Genomic DNA, 18,788 nt, shown 5'->3' on the forward strand with positions numbered 1-18,788 from the left:
GGTGTGTGTATAGTTATTATAGGGGGCTTGTATAGAGTTATTATAGGTGGTGTATATAATTATTATAGGGGGTGTGTATATAAATTTATTATAGGAGAATTGTATATAGTTATAATAGGAGTCTCTATGTAGTTATTATAGGGGGTGTATATAGTTATAGGGGGACTGTATATAACTGTATAGGAACTGTATATAGTTATAATAGGGGGACAGTATATTGTTATTATAGGGTATGTGTATATAGTTATTATATGGGGTGCGCATAGTTATTATTGGGGGACTGTATATAGTTTTTTTTTTTTTTTTTGAGACAAGTTTTTGTATATAGTTAATATAGGAATCTCTATACAGTTATTATAGGGGATGTGTATATAGTTATAGGGGGACTGTATGTAGTTATAGGGGAGTGTATATATTTAGAGGGGACTGTATATAGTTATGGGAGGTGTGTATATAGTTGTTATAGGGGGACTGTATAGAGTTATAGAGGGACTGTATATAGTTATTATTGGGGGTGTATAAAATCATTATAGGGTGTGTGGATATAGTTATTATAGGGGACTATATAGTTATTATAGAGGGGTTTATATAGTTAATATAGGGGGATTGTATATAGTTATTAAAGGAGTCTTTATATAGTTATTATAGGAGGTTTATATAGTTATAGGGGTAAATTATATGGTTATTATAGGCGGTGTGGATATAGTTGTTATAGGAGGACTGTATCTAGTTATTATAGAAGGACTGTATATAGTTATTATTGGTTGTGTATATAATTATTATATAGGGTGTGTACATAGTTGTTATAAGGGCTGTATATAGTAATTATAGGGGACTATATAGTTATTATAGGGGGTGTATAAAGTTATTATAAGGGGTGTGTATAGTTATTATAAGGGGTGTGTATAGTTATCATATGGGGTGTGTATAGATATTATGGGGGACTGTATAAAGTTATTATAGGGGGACTTTATGTAGTTATTATAGGCGGTTTTTTAATAGGGGGACTGCATATAGTTATAGAGGGACTGTATAAAGTTATTATAGGGGGACTGTATATAGTAATTATAGGAGTCTCTATATAGTTTTTATAGGGGGTAGATATTATGGGGGACTGTATAAAGTTATTATAGGGGGACTTTATGTAGTTATTATAGGCGGTTTTTTAATAGGGGGACTGCATATAGTTATAGAGAAACTGTATAAAGTTATTATAGGGGAACTGTATATAGTTATTATAGGCTGTGTTTATATAGTTGTTATAGGGGGACTATATATATTTATAGATGGACTGTATATAGTTATTATAGGGGGGCTGTATATAGTTATTACATGGGGTGTGTATAGTTATTATAGGGGGATTGTATATAGTTATTATAGGAGTCTCTATATAGTTATTATAGGGGGTGTATATAGTTATAGGGGGACTGTATAAAGTTACAGAGGAACTGTATATAGTTATTATAAGGGGAATGTATATAGTTATAATAGGGGGTGTGTATAGTTATTATAGGGGGACTGTATATAATTATTATAGAGGGACTGTATGTAGTTATTATAGGAGAATTATTATAGGGGGTGTGTTTAGTTATTACAGGGGGACTGTATATAGTTATTAAAGGGGGACTGTATATATTTATTATAGGGGGTGTATATATGTGTTATAGAGTGTGTGTATAGTTATTATTGCATCACTCTATGTAGTTATTATAGGGGGACTACATATAGTTATTATTCGGGTTAATATAATTGTTATAGGGGGTGTATATAGTTATTATAGGGGACTATATTGTTATTATATAAGGCAGTATATAGTTATTATAGGGGGATTGTATTTAGTTCTTATAGTAGTCTCTATATAGTTATTATAGGGGGTGTATATAGTTATAGGGGGACTGTATATAGTTATATAGGGGCGTGTATATGGTCGTTATAGAGGACTGTATATAGTTATAGAGGGGGTCTATACAGTTATTATAGGAGGACTGTATATAGTTATTATAAATGGACAGTATATAGTTAGTTATTATAGTGGGGTGTATATAGTTATTATAGGGGTGCATAAAGTTATAAGGGGACTTTATATAGTTATTTTAGGCGGTGTTGTTATAGGGGGACTGTATATAGTTATAGAGAGACTGTATATATTTATTATAGTGGGATGGGACTGTATATAGTTATTTTAGGAGTCTCTATATAGTTATTATAGGGGGTGTATATAGTTAAAGGGGGACTGTATGAAGTTATTCAAGGCAGTGTGTATATAGTTGTTATAGGCGGACTGTATATGCTTATAGAGGGACTATATATAGTTATTTTAGGGGTACTGCATATAGTTATTATAGGCTGTCTTTATATAGTTGTTATAAAGGGACTGTATATAATTATAGAGGAAATGTATATGGTTATTATATGGGGGACTGTATGTTATTATAGAGGGACATTATATAGTTATTATAGAGTGTGCATAGTTATTAAAGGGAGACTGTATATAGTTATTACAGGGGGTGCATATAATTATTATAGGGGATGTGTATGTAGTTATTATAGGTAGTTTGTATATAGTTTTTTATAGCAGTCTCTTTGTAGTTCTTATAGGGGATGTATATAGTTATTAAAGGGGCTGAATAAAGTTATAGGGGGACTGTATATAGTTATTTTAGGTGGTGTTGTTATACGGGGACTGTATAAAGTTATAGAGGGACTGTATATAGTTATTATAGGGGAACAGTATATTGTTATTGTAGGAGTCTCTATATAGTTATTATAGGGGGTGTATATAGTTATAGGGGGACTGTTTATATTTATTATGGGAGGTGTGTACGTAGTTGTTATAAGGGGACTTTATATAGTTATAGAGGGGCAGTATATATTTTTATAGGGGAACTGTATATAGTTATTATAGTAGGACTGTATACAGTTATTATAGGCGGTGTGTATATAGTTGTTAAAGGTTGACTGTATATAGTCATTATAGAGGGTGTGTATAGTTATTATAGGGGGGTTGTGTATAGTTATTTTAGGGGGGTGGATAGTTATTATAGGGGGACTCTATAAAGTTACTATAGGGGTGTATATAATTATTATAGGAGTTGTGTATAGTTATTATAGGTAGTTTGTATATAGTTATTGTAGTCTCAATATAGTTAACATAGGGGCTATATATAGTTATAGAGGAACTGTATATAGTTACTATAGGGGGACTGTGTATAGTTATTAGAGGCGGTGTGTATATAGTTGTTATAGGGGACTGTATATAGTTATAGAGGGACAGTATATAGTAATTATAGGGGGTGTATAGTTATTATAGCGGTACTGTATATATTATTATAGGGGTGTATATACTTTTTATAGGGGGTGTGTATAGTTATTATTGGGGGACTCTATGTAGTTAACATAGTGGGACTGTATATAGTTATTATTGGGGTTATATATAATTATTATAGGGGGTGTGTATATAGTTGTTTGAGGGGGTAAATATAGTTATTATAGGGGACGATATAGATATTATATAGGGATTTATATAGTTATTATAGGGAGATTTTATACAGTTATTATAGGAGTCTCTATATAGTTCTTATAGGCGGTGTATATAGTTATAGATGGTATTATATAGTAAATATAGGGGTGTTTATATGGTTGTTATAGAGGGACTGTATATAGTTATTATAGGCGGACTGTATATCATTATTATAGGGGGACTGTATATAGTTATTATAAAGGGACTGTATATAGTTATTATAGGGGGTGTATATCATTATTATAGGATGTATGTATATAGTTGGTATAGGGGGTGTATACTGTCATTCTAGGGGACTATATAATTATTATAGATTGGTGTATATAGTTATAAGTGGACCCTACATAGTTATTATATGCAGTGTTATTATAGGGGGACTGTATATAGTTGTTATAGGGGGTGTATAGAGTTATATGGGGGACTGTATACAGTTATAGAGAAACTGTATAAAATTATTATAGGGGACTGTATATAGTGATTATTTGCGGTGTTAATATAGTTGTTGTAGGGGGACTGTATATAGTTATAGAGGGACTGTATATATTTATTGTAGTGGGAATGTAAATAGTTATTTTAGGAGTCTCTATATAGTTATTATAGGGGGTGTAAATAGTTATAGGGGGGCCGTATATAGTTATTAAAGGAGGTGTGTATATAGGTGTTATAAGGGGACTGTATATAGTTATTATAGTAGGACTGTATATAGTTATTATATGTGTTGTTTATATAGTTGTTATAGGGGGACTGTTTATAGTTATAGAGGGACTTTATATACTTATTATAGGGGGACTGTATATAGTTATTATTGTATATAGTTATTATAGGAGTCTCTATATAGTTATTATAGGGGGCGTATAGAGTTATAAGGGGGACTGTATACAGTTAGAGAACTGTATAAAGGTATTATAGGGGGACTATATATAGCTATTATTGGTGGTGTTTATATGGTTGTTATAGGGGGACTGTATAAAGTTATAGAGGGACTGTATATTTTTATTATTGGGGGACTGTATATAGTTATTTTAGGAGTCTCTATATAGTAATTATAGGGGGTGTATATAGTTATGAGGGGACTTTATATAGTTACTAAAGGAGATGTGTATATAGTTGTTATAGGGGGACTGTATATAAGTATAGAGGGACTGTATATAGTTATTATAAGGGGGCTGTATATAGTTATTATAGAGTGTGTGTAGTTATTTTAGTGGGACTGTATATAGTTATTATAGGGGGTGTATATAATTATTATAGGAGTTGTTTATGTAGTTAGTATAGGTAGTTTGTATATCTCTATCTCTTTGTAGTTATTATAGGGGCTGTATATAGTTATTATAGGCGGTGTTGTTATTGTGGGACTGTATAAAGTTATAGAGGGACAGTATATAGTTATTATAGGAGTCTTTATATTGTTATTATAGGGGGTGTATATAGTTATAGGGGGACTGTATATAGTTATTATAGGCGGCACGTAAATATTTGTTATCGGGGGACTGTATACCATTATAGAGGGACTGCATATTTTTTTATAGGGGGACTGTATATAGTTATTATAGGGGGTGTGTATAGTTATTATAGAGGGACTCTATATAGTTATTTTAGGGTGTGTGTATAGTTTTTATAGGGGGACTCTATATAGTTATTATAGGGGGTGTATATAATTATTATAGGAGTTGTGTATATAGTTATTATAGGTAGTTTGTATGTAGTTATTATAGGAGTCTCTATATAGTTATTTTATGGGCTGTATATAGTTATAGATGAACTGTACATAGTAATTATAGGGGGAATGTTTATAGTTATTAAAATAGGACTGTATATAGTTATTATAGGCAGTGTGTATATAGGTGTTATAGAGTGACTGTATATAGTTATAGAGGGACTGTATATAGTTGTTATAGGGGGACTATATAATCATTGTAGGGGTGTGTATAGTTAATATAGGGGGATTGTATATAGTTATTTTAGAGGAGTGTATAGTTATTATAGGGGGACTCTACAATAGTTACTATAGGGGTGTATATAATTATTATAGGAGTTGTGTATAGTTATTATAGGTAGTTTGTATATAGTTATTATAGGAGTCTCTATATAGTTATTATAGGGACTGTATATAGTTATTATAGGGGCTGTATATAGTTAAAGGGGGGCGGTATATAGTTATTATAGGGGAATTGTGTATAGTTATTATAGTAGGATTGTGTATAGTTATTATAGTCGGTGTGTATATAGTTGTTATAGCGGGACTGTATATAGTTATAGAGGGACTGTATATATGTATTATAGGGGGAATGTTTATAGTTATTATAGTAGAACTGTATATAGTTATTATAGTCAGTGTGTATATAGTTGTTATAGGGGGACTGTGTATATTTATAGAGTGACTGTATATAGTTGTTATAGGGGGACGATATATAGTTATTATTGGGGGTGTATATAATTATTATAGGGGGTGTATAGAGTTATAGGGGGGCTGTATGCAGTTATAGAGAAAGTGTATAAAGGAATAATAGGGGGACTGTATATAGCTATTATTGGTGGTGTTTATATGGTTGTTATAGGGGGACTGTATATAGTTATAGAGGGACAGTATACATTTATTATTGCGGGACTGTATATAGTTATTTTAGGAGTCTCTATATAGTTATTATAGGGGGTGTATATAATTATATGGGGGCTTTATATAGTTATTAAAGGAGGTGTGTATATAGTTTTTATAGGGGGACTGTATGTAGTTATAGAGGGACTTCATATAGTTATTATAGGGGGACTGTACATAGTTATTATAGGGGGTGTATAAAATTATTATAGGAGTTGATTATGTAGTTATTATAGGTAGTTTGTATATAGTTATTATAGCAGTCTCTTCGTAGTAATTATAGGGGCTGTATATAGTTATTATAGGGGCTGTATACAGTTATTATAGGCGGTGTAGTTATTGTGGGACTGAATAAATTTATAGAGGGACAGTATATAGTTATTATAGGGGGTGTGTATAGTTTTTATAGGGGGGCTCTATATAGTTATTATAGGGGGTGTATATAATTATTATAGGAGTTGTGTATATAGTTATTTTAGGTAGTTTCTATATAGTTATTATAGGAGTCTCTATATAGTTATTATAGGGGCTGTTTATAGTTATTACAGGAGCGTTATATAATTATAGAGGAACTGTACATAGCAATTATAGGGGAAAAGTTTATAATTATTATAATAGGACTGTATATAGTTATAGAGGGACTGTATATAGTTATTAAAGGGGAAATGTTTATAGTTATTATAGTAGGACTGTATATAGTTATTATAGGCAGTGTGTATATAGTTGTTATAGGGGGACTGTATATAGTTATTATTGGGGGTGTGTATACTTAGTATAGGGTGCGTGTATATAGTTGTTATAGGGGTGTATATAGTTATTATAGGGGACTATATAGTTATTATAGAGGGGTTTTATATAGTTATTATAGGGGGATTGTATATAGTAATTATAGTAGTCTCTATATAGTTATTATAAGGGGCTGATATAGTTATAGGGGGAAATTAAATGGTTATTATAGGCGGTGTGCATATAGTTGTTATAGGTGGATTGTATATAGTTATTATAGAAGGACTGAATATAGTTATTATTGGGGGTGTATATAACTATTATAGGGGGTGTGTACATAGTTGTTATAGGGAGTGTATATAGTTATCAAAGAGGGGTTTATATAGTTATTATAGGTGGGATCTTTTATAGTTATTATAGGAGTCTCTATATAGTTATTATAGGGGTGTATATAGTAATTATAAGGGCTGTATATTGTTATTATAGGGGGACTGTATATAGTTATTTTAGGCAGTGTTATTATAGGGGTTCTGTATAAAGTTATAGATGGACTGTATATAGTTATTAAAAGGGAACTGTATATAGTTATAGGGGGACTGTTTATAGTTATTATAGGCGGTGTGTATACAGTTGTTATAAGGGGTTTTTATATAGTTATAGAGGGAAAGTATATATTTTAAAAAGGGGGACTGTATATAGTTATTATTGGTGTTGTATATATAGTTGTTATAGGGGGTTTGTATATAGTTATTATAGGGGTGTGTATAGTTATTATGGGGTGACTGTATATAGTTATTTTAGGGGGGGGGGGTGTATAGTTATTATAGTGGGACTCTATTTAGTTATTATAGGGGGTGTATATAATTATTATAGGAGTTGTGTATATAGTTATTATAGGTCATTTGTATATAGTTATTATAGGAGTCTCTATATTGTTAATAAAGGGGCTGTATATAGTTATAGGGGGACTGTATATAGTTATTAGAGGGGGACTGTTTATAGTTATTAAAGTAGGATTGTATATAGTTATTATAGGCGGTGTGTATATAGTTGTTTTAGAGGGACTGTATATAGTTATAGAGGTACTGCATATAGTTATTATAAGGGGGCTGTATAAAGTTATTATTGGGGGGTGTATAGTTATTATCGTGGTACTGTATATATTTATTATAGGGGTGTATATTATTTTTATAGGGGGTGTGTATAGTTATTATCCGGGGACTCTATGTAGTTAGCATAGTGGGACTGCATATAGTTATTATTGGGGTTGTATATAATTAGTATAGGGGGTGTGTATATAGTTCTTTGAGGGGGTGAATATAGTTATTATAGGGGACTATATAGTTATAATAAGAGTCTCTATATAGTTATTATAGGGGCTGTTTATAGTTATTATAGGGGCTGTTTATAGTTATTATAGGGGCGTTATATAATTATAGAGGAACTGTACATAGCAATTATAGGGGGGAAGTTTATAATTATTATAATAGGACTGTATATAGTTATAGAGGGACTGTATATAGTTATTAAAGGGGGAATGTTTATAGTTATTATAGTAGGACTGTATATACTTATTATAGGCAGTGTGTATATAGTTGTTATAGGGGGACTGTATATAGTTATTATTGGGGGTGTATATACTTAGTATAGGGTACATGTATATAGTTGTTATAGGGGTGTATATAGTTATTATAGGGGACTATATAGTTATTATAGAGGGGTTTTATATAGTTATTATAGGGGGATTGTATATAGTTATTATAGTAGTCTCTATATAGTTATTATAAGGGGCTGATATAGTTATAGAGGGAAATTAAATGGTTATTATAGGCGGTGTGCTTATAGTTGTTATAGGAGGATTGTCTATAGTTATTATAGAAGGACTGAATATAGTTATTATTGGGGGTGTATATAACTATTATAGGGGGTGTGTACATAGTTGTTATAGGGGGTGTATATAGTTATCAAAGAGGGGTTTATATAGTTATTATAGGTGGGATATTTTATAGTTATTATAGGAGTCTCTATATAGTTATTATAGGGGTGTATATAGGTATTATAGGGGCTGTATATTGTTATTATAGGGGGACTGTATATAGTTATTATAGGCAGTGTTATTATAGGGGTTCTGTATAAAGTTATAGATGGACTGTATATAGTTATAGGGGAACTGTATATAGTTATAGGGGGACTGTTTATAGTTATTATAGGCGGTGTGTATACAGTTGTTATAAGGGGTTTTTATATAGTTATAGAGGGAAAGTATATATTTTAATAGGGGGACAGTATATAGTTATTATTGGTGTTGTATATATAGTTGTTATAGGGGGTTTGTATATAGTTATTATAGGGGTGTGTATAGTTATTATGGGGTGACTGTATATAGTTATTTTAGGGAGTGTATAGTTATTATAGTGGGCCTCTATTTAGTTATTATAGGGGGTGTATATAATTATTATAGGAGTTGTGTTTATAGTTATTATAGGTCATTTGTATATAGTTATTATAGGAGTCTCTATACTGTTACTATAGGGGCTGTATATAGTTAATATAGGGGCTGTATATAGTTAAAGGGGGACGGCATATAGTTATAGAGGAACTGTATATAGTTATTAGAGGGGGACTGTTTATAGTTATTAAAGTAGGATTGTATATAGTTATTATAGGCGGTGTGTATATAGTTGTTTTAGAGGGACTGCATATAGTTATTATAAGGGGGCTGTATAAAGTTATTATTGGGGGGTGTATAGTTATTATCGTGGAACTGTATATATTTATTATAGGGGTGTATATTATTTTTTTAGGGTGTGTGTATAGTATTATCAGGGGACTCTATGTAGTTAGCATAGTGGGACTGCATATAGTTATAATTAGGGGTTGTATATAATTATTATAGGGGGTGTGTATATAGTTCTTTGAGGGGGTGAATATAGTTATTATAGGGGACTATATAGTTATTATATAGGGGTTTAAATAGTTATTATAAGTGGATTTTATAAAATTATTATAGGAGTCTTTATAGGGGACTGTATATAGTTATTATGAAGGGACTGTATATTGTTATTTTTGGTAGTCTAAATAATTATTATAGGGGGTGTGTATATAGTTAGTATAGGGGGTGTATATAGTTATAAGGGAACCTTACATAGTTCTTATATGAAGTGTTGTTATAGGGGGACTGTATATAGTTATTATAGGAGTCTCTATATAGTTATTATAGGGGTATATAGATTTATAGGGGGACTATATATAGTTGTTAAAGGGGGACTGTATATAGTTATAGAGGGACTGTATATAGTTATTATAGGGGGACTGTATATAGTTATTATAGTAGAACTGTATATAGTTATTATAGGCAGTGTGTATATAATTGTTATAGGGGGACTGTATATGGTTATAGGGTGACTTTATATAGTTATTGTAGGGGGACTGTATATAGTTATTATAGAGTGTGTATAGTTGTTATAGGGGGCCTGTATATGGTAATTATAGGGGAGTATATAATTATTATAGAAGTTGTTTATGTAGTTATATTAGGTAGTTTGTATATAGTTATTATAGCAGTCTCTTCGTAGTTATTATAGGGGTTGTATATAGTTTTTATAGGGGCTGTATATAGTTATAGGGTGACTGTATATAGTTGTTATAGGCAGTGTTATCATAGCGGGACTGTATAAAGTTATAGAGGGACAATATATAGTTATTATAGGGGAACTGCATATAGTTATTATAGGAGTCTCTATATTGTTATTATAGGGGGTGTATATAGTAATAGGGGGACTGTATATAGTTATTATAGGCGGTGTGTAAATAGTTGTTACAAGGGGACTGTATATAGTTACAGAGGGACAGCATACATTTTTATAGGGGAACTGCATATAGTTATTATAGTAGGGCTGTATATAGTTAATATAGGCGGTTTGTTTATAGTTGTTATAGGGGGACTGTATATAGTTATGATTAAGGGGTGTGTTTAGTTATTATAGGGGACTGTATATAGTTATTTTAGGGTGTGTGTATAGTTTTTATAGGGGGACTCTATATAGTTATTATAGGGGGTGTATATAATTATTATAGTGGTTGTGTATATAGTTATTATAAGTAGTTTGTATATAGTTATTATAGGATACTATATAGTTATTATAGGGGCTGTATATAGTTATTATAGGGGATGTATATAGTTATAGAGGAACTGTATATAGTTATTATAGCGGGACTGTATATAGTTATTATAGTAGGACTGTATATATTTATTATAGGCAGTGTGCATATAGTTGTTATAGGGGGACTGTATATAGTTGTTATAGGGGGACTGTATACAGTTATTATTGGAGGTGTATATAATTATTATAGGGGGTGTGTATATAGTTGTTATAGGGATGTATATAGTTAATATAGAGGACTATATAGTAATTATAGAGGGGTTTTATATAATTATTATAGGGAGATTGTATATAGTTATTATAGTAGTCTCTATATAGTTATTATAGGGGGTTTATATAGTTATAGGGGGAAATTATATGGTTATTATAGGCGGTGTGTATATAGTTGCTATAGGAGGACTGTATATAGTTATTATAGAAGGACTGTATTTAGTTATTATTGGGGGTGTATATAATTATTATATACATAGTTGTTATAGGGGGTGTATATAGTTATTATAGGGGACTATATATTTATTATAGAGGGGTGTATATAGATATTATAGGTGGGATCATATATAGTTATTATATGAGTCTCTATATAGTTTTTATAGGGGGTGTATATAGTTATAGGGGGACTGTATATAGATATTATAGGCGGTGTACATATAGTTGTTATAGGGGGACTGTATAAAGTTATTATAGTAGGACTGTATATAGTTATTATATGGGGTGTGTATAGTTATTATAGTGGGACTTTATGTAGTTATTATAGAAGATCTGCATATAGTTATTATGGGGGTGTGTATATAGTTGTTATAGATTGTGAATTTAGATATTATAGGGGACTATATAGTTAATATAGAGGGGTGTATATAATTATTATAGGGGGATTTTATATAGTTATTATAGGAGTCTCTCCATAGTTATTATAGGGGGTGTATATAATTATAGGGGGACTGTATATAGTTATTATAGGGGGTGTGTATATAATTGTTATAGCGGGACTGTATAAAGTTATTATAGTAGGACTGTATATAGTTATTATAGAAGGTGTGTATAGTTATTATAGGGGGGCTGTATAACGTTATTATTGGGGGACTTTATCTAGTTATTATAGAAGAACTGTATATACCGGTAGTTATTATATGGGTTGTATATTGTTATTATAGGGGGTGTATATAGTTATAGGGGGACTTTAAATTGTTATTATAGGCGGTGTGTAAACAGTAGTTATAAGGGGACTGTATATAGTTATAGTGGGACAGCATATATTTTTATAGGATGACTGTATATAGTTATTTTAGTAGGACTGTATATAGTTATTATAGGTAGTTTGTATATAGTTATTATAGGAGTCTCTATTTAGTTATTATAGGGGCTGTATATAGTTATTATAGGGCCTGTATTTAGTTACAGGAACTGTATATAGTTATGATAGGGGGACTGTTTATAGTTATTTTAGTAGGAATGTATATAGTTATTATAGGCTGTGTAAATAGTTTTTATTAGGGGGACTGTATATAGTTATTATTGGGGTTGTATTTGATTATTATATGGGGTGTGTATATAGTTGTTATAGGGGGTGTATATAGTTATTATAGGGGACAATATAGTTATTATAGAGGGGTTTTATAAATTTATTATAGGGGATTGTATATAGTTTTTTTAGGAGTCTCTATATAGTTATTATAGGGGGTTTATATAGCTATAGGGGGAAATTATATGGTTATTATAGGCGTTGTGTATATATATGTTATAGGAGGACTGTATATAGTTATAATAGGGGAATGTATATAGTTATTATAGAAGGACTGTATATAGTTATTATTATTGGGGGTGTATATAATTATTATAGGGGGTGTGTACATAGTGGATATAGGGGGTATTTATAGTTATTATAGGGGACTATATAGTTATTATAGAGGGATGTATATAGTTATTATAGGTGGGATCGTATATAGTTATTATAGGAGTCTCTATATAGTTATTATAGGGGTGTTTATAGTTATAGGGGGATTGTATATAGTTATTATAGGCGTTGTATATATAGTTGATGTATGGGGACTGGATATAGTTATTATATGGGGTGTGTATATAGCGTAATTGGGAAACTGTATAAAGTTATTATAGTAGGACAGTATATAATTATTATAGGGGGTGTGTATAGTTACTATAGGGAGACTGTATAAAGTTATTATAGGAGGACTTTATGTAGTTATTATAGAAGAACAGTATATTATTATTATAGGGGGTGTGTATAGTTATTATAGTGGGATTGTATATAGTTATTATAGGGGGACTGTATATAGTTATTATAGGGGAGCTATATATATTTGTTACAGTGGGTGTGTCGATTTATTATAGGGGTTTTTTATGTAGTTATTATATGACAACTAAATATAATTATTATAGGGGTGTGTATATAGTTGTTATAGAGGGTGTATACAGTTATTATTGGGGACTATATAGTTATTATAGAGGGGTGTATATAATTATTATAGGGGGGATTGTATATACTTATTATAGGAGTCTCTCCATAGTTATTATAGGGGGTGTATATAATTATAGGGGGACTGCATATAGTTATTATAGGCGGTGTGTATATTTATTATAGGTGGACTTTAATTACTTATTATAAGGGGACTAAATACAATTATTATAGAGGTGTGTATATAGTTGTTATAGAGGGTGTATACAGTTATTTTAGGGGACTATATAGTTATTATAGAGGGGTGCATATAATTATTATAGAGGGATTGTATATAGTTATTATAGGAGTCTCTCCATAGTTATTATAGGGGGTGTATATAATTATAGAGGGACTGTATATAGTTATTATAGGTGGTGTGTATATATTTGTTATAGGGGTACTGTATATAGCTATAAAGGGACTGTATAAAGCTATTATAGGGGATTGTATATATTCAATATAGTAGGACTGTATATATTTATCATAGGGGCACTGTATATAGTAATTACAGGGGGACTGTATATAGTTTTTATAGGAGGTGTGTATAGTTATTATAGAGGGACTGTTTATAGTTATTATAGGGGGTGTATATAGTTATTATAGGTGGATTGTATATAGCTATTATAGCAGTCTCTATATAGTTATTATAGGGGTTGTATATAGATAGAGGGGGACTGTATATAGTTATAGAGGAACTGTATATAGTTATTATAAGGGGACTGTTTATAGTTATTATAGAAGAACTGTATATAGTTATTATTGGCAGTTTGTATATAGTTGTTATAAGGGGACTGTATATAGTTATCATTGGGGGACTGTGTATAGTTATTTTAGGGGGGGACATAGTTATTAAAGGGGGCTTGTATATAGTTATTATAGTGGGGCTGTATATATTTATAATAGGGGGTGTATGTAATTATTATAGGGGGTGTATAGTTATTATAGGGGGATTGTATATAGTTATTATAGGGGACTATATAGTTATTATATAGGTGTGTACATAGTTATTATAGGGGGGTTGTATATAATTATTATAGGAGTCTCTATATAATTATTATAGGGGTTGTGTATAGTTATAGGCAGACTGAATATAGGGGGTGTATAGAATTATGTATACAGTTATAGAGAAACTGTATAAAGTTTTTGTAGAGGGACTGTATATAGCTATTATAGGTGGTGTTTATATAGTTGTAATAGGGGGACTATATATAGTTATAGAGGGACTGTATATAGTTTTTATAGGGGGACTGTATATAGTTATTATAGGGAACTGTATGTAGTAATTATGGGGGAACTGTATGTAGTCATTATAAGGGGTGTTTTTTTTATTATTATTATTATTGGGGATATGTATATAGTTATTATAGGGGGAATGTATATAGTTATTATACGAGTCTCTATTTAGTTATTATAGGGTTGTATATAGTTATATGGGGACTGTATAAAGTTATAGAGGAACTGTATATAGTTATTATAGTGGGATTGTATATAGTTATTTTAGGAGGTGTGTATAGTTGTTTTATGGGGGCTGTATATAGTTATTATAGGGGGACTGTATGTAGTTACTATAGAGGGACTGTATATAATTATTATAGAGGGACTGTATGTAGTTATTATAGGAGGATTGTATAAAGTTATTATAGGGGGTGTGTTTAGTTATTATAAGAGAACTGTATATAGTTATTATAGGGGGACTCCATATAGTTATTATACAGGGTGTGTATAGTTATTACAGGGGGAATGTATTTAGTTGTTAAAGGGGGTGTGTATATTTATTATAGGTGGACTGTATGCAGTTATTATAAGGGGGAATGCATGTAGTTATTATACGGGGACTGTATATATTTATTATAGGAGGTGTATGTATGTATTATAGCTTGTGTGTATAGTTATTATTGGGGGACTCTATGTAGTTATTATAGGGGGACTATATATAGTTATAATTGGGGGTGAATAATTGTTATAGGGGCCGTGTATACAGTTGTTATAGGGGGTGTGTATAGTTTTTATAGGGGGTGTATATAGTTATTATATGGGACTTATAGTTATTATATAGCGGTGTATATAGTTATAGGGGGACTGTATATAGTTAGTATAGGGGTGTGTTTATGGTCGTTATAGAGGACTGCATATAGGTATAGAGGGACTGTATATAGTTATTATAAGGGGACTGTATATCGTTATTATAGGTGGACTGTATATAGTTATTAATGGGGGTGTATATAATTATTATAGGGGGTGTGTATATAGTTGTCATAGGGGGTGTATATCATTATTCTAGGGGACTATGTAGTTATTATAGTGGGGTGTATATAGTTATTATAGGGGTACATATAGTTATAAGGGGACTTTATATTGTTATTATAGGCGGTGTTGTTATAGAAGGACTGTATATAGTTATAGAGGAACTGTATATATTTATTTTAGCGGTACTGTATATAGTTATTTTAGGATTCTCTATATATTTTGTTATAGGGGACTGTATATCGTTATTATATGGGAACTGTATTAGTTATTATAGGGGGCTGTATATAGTTTTTTTAGGCAGCATGTATATAGTTGTTATATAGGGGCTCTATATAGTTATAGGGGGACTGTATATAGTTATTTTAGGTGGTGTTGTTATACGGGGAATGTGTAAAGTTATAGAGGCACTGTATATAGTTATTATAGGGGAACTATATATAGTTATTATAGGAGTCTCTATATAGTTATTAAAGGGGGTGTATATAGTTACAGTTATTATAGGCGTTGTGTATATAGTTGTTATAAGAGGACTTTATATAGTTATAGAGGGACAGTATATATTTTTATAGGGAGACTGTATATAGTTATTATAGTGGGACTGTATATATTTATTATAGGCGGTGTGTATATAGTTGTTATAGGGGGACTGTATATAGTAATTATAGGGGTGTGTATAGTTATTATAGGGGGACTGTATATAGTTATTTTAGGGGGTGTGTATAGTTATTATAGGGGGACTCTATATAGTTATTATAGGGGGTGTATATAATTATTATAGGAGTTGTGTATATAGTTATTATAGGTAGTTTGTATATAGTTATTATAGGAGTCTCTATATAGTTATTATACAGGCTGTATATAATTATTATAGGGGCTGTATATAGTTTAGAAGAACTGTACATAGTTATTATAGGGGACAGTTTATAGTTATTATAGTAGGACTGTATATAGTTATTATAGGCGGTGTGTATATAGTTGTTATAGAGGGAATGCATATAGTTATATAGGGACTGAATATGGTTATTATAAGGGGACTGTATAAAGTTATTATTGGGGGACTGTATATAGTTATTATAGGGAGACTGTTTATAGTTATTATTGGGGGTGTATATAATTATTATAGGGGGTGTGTATATAGTTGTTTTAGGGGGTATACATAGTTATTATAAGGGACTATATAGTTGTTATAGAGGGGTGTATATAGTTATTATAGGGGGGTTATATATGATTATTATAGAAGACTCTATATAGTTATTATAGGGGTTTAATAAAGTTTTAGGGGTATGTATATAGTTATTATAGGGGGTGTGTATATAGTTTTTTAGCGGGATTGTATATAGTTATAGAGGGACTGTATATAGTTATTACAGGGGGACTGTATATACTTACAATTGGGGGTGTGGGGGCATATATAGTTATTATAGGGGGTGTGTACATACTTGTTATAGGGGGTGTATATAGTTATAATAAAGGACTATATAGTTATCATAGATGGTTGTATACATTTATTATTATAGGGGGATTGTATATAGTTATTATAGGCGGTGTCTATTTATTTGTTATAGGGGGACTGAAAATAGTTATTATAGGGGATGTATATACTTTTTATAGGGGGCTGTATATTGTTATTATAGTAGGACTGTATATATTTAATATAAGAAGTGTGTATAGTTATTATAGTTGGACTGTATATAGTTATTATAGGGAGTTTGTATAGTTATTATAGGGGGAATGTATGTATTTATTGTAGGAGGGCTGTATATAGTAATTATAGAGGGTGTGTAGTTTTTATAGGGGGACTTTATATAGTTACTATAGGGGGACTGTATATAGTTATTTTTGGGGGTGTATATACTTATTATAGGGGATGTGTATGAAGTTGTTTTAGGGGGTGTATATAGTTGTTATAGGGAACTATATAGTTTTTATAGAGGGGTGTATATAGTTATTATAGAATAATGCATAGAGTTATTTTAGGGAGTGTAGATAGTTATAGGGGGACTGTATATAGTTATTACAGGGGGATTGTACATAGTTATTATATGTGTCTCTATATAGTTATTATAGGGGTGTATATAGCTATAGAGGTTCTATATATAGTTATTATAGGGGTGTGTATATAGTTGTTATAGGAGTCTCAATATAGGTATTATAGGGGTTGTATATAGTTATAGGCGGACTGTATATAGAACTAGAGGGACTGTATATAGTTATTATAGGGGGACTGTATATTGTTATTATAGGGGAACTGTATATTGTTATTATAGGGGGTGTGCATAGTTATTATAGGGGGACTGTATATAGTTATAGAGGGACTGTATGTAGTTATTATAGGAGGAATGTATATAGTTATTATAGGAATCTCTATACAGTTATCATAGGGGGTGTATATAATTATAGGGAGACTGTATATAGTTATTATAGGGGGGTTGTATGTAGTTATAGGCGTTGTGTATATAGTTGTTATAAGGGGAATGTATATATTTATAGAGGGATTGTATATAGTTATAGGGGGACCGTATATAGTTATTATTGGGGATGTATATAATTATTATAGGGGGTGTGTATATAGTTGTTACAGGGGACTATATAGTTATTATAGGATGATTGTATATAGTTATTATAGTAGTCTCTCTATAGTTATTACAGGGGGTGTATATAGTTATATGGGTAAATTATATGGCTATTATATGCGGTTTGTATATCTTTATTATAGAAGTACTGTATATAGTTATTATTGGGGGTGTATATAATTATTATAGGGGATGTGTGCATAGTTGTTATAGGGGGTGTATATAGTTTTTATAGGAGGACTATATAGTTATTATAGAGGGGTGTTTATAGCTATTATAGGGGGGATTGTATATACTTATTATAGGAGTCTCAATATATTTATTATAGGGGGTGTATATAGTTATAGGGGGACTGTATATATTTATTATTGGGGGTGTATATAATTATTATAGTGGGTGTGTACATAGTTGTTATAGGGGGTGTATATAGTTATTATAGGGGACTATATAGTTATTATAGAGAAGTATATTTAGTTATTATTCTAGGGGGATTGTATATAATTATTATAGG

The sequence above is a fragment of the Engystomops pustulosus genome, chromosome 3 (genome assembly GCF_040894005.1).
Source record: "Engystomops pustulosus chromosome 3, aEngPut4.maternal, whole genome shotgun sequence".
NCBI classification, from domain to species: domain Eukaryota; kingdom Metazoa; phylum Chordata; class Amphibia; order Anura; family Leptodactylidae; genus Engystomops; species Engystomops pustulosus.